Raw genomic sequence first — 333 nt, forward strand, 5'->3', positions numbered from 1 at the left:
GGAAGGACTTGGCCAATGTATCCTTTGTGCCTTTCTCCCTCAAACTGGTTGGGAAGACGGGTTGGGGAGACGGCCCCAAAATGACCCTTGGGTTCTCTTTTTTTTTTTTTTTAGGCTAGGCAACCCTTCGTTGACCTCACATATTGCGAGGACCTTGTCAGCTTATTTTTTATTTTTATGCCTACAGCACCTGGTCATTTTAGGTGGTCTCCCATCCAAATACTAACCAGGCCCGACCCTGCTTAGCTTCCGAGATCAGATGGGATCGGGCTTGTTCAGGGTGGCATGGCCATAGACTCTCATCTTGGCTTCTTAAAGTGTATCGGGTTGAGT

General features: G+C 48.0%; 1 non-coding gene across 1 annotated transcript; it reads right to left on the reverse strand.

Annotated features, from left to right (window-relative positions):
• Positions 1-178: 178 nt before the first annotated feature.
• Positions 179-297, reverse strand: LOC111734709. The gene has a single exon (XR_002778567.1). It is a non-coding gene; the product is annotated as a 5S ribosomal RNA (ribosomal RNA).
• Positions 298-333: the final 36 nt, after the last annotated feature.

Source organism: Pteropus vampyrus, unplaced genomic scaffold (assembly GCF_000151845.1).
Source record: "Pteropus vampyrus isolate Shadow unplaced genomic scaffold, Pvam_2.0 Scaffold4414, whole genome shotgun sequence".
Classification (NCBI taxonomy): Eukaryota; Metazoa; Chordata; class Mammalia; order Chiroptera; family Pteropodidae; genus Pteropus; species Pteropus vampyrus.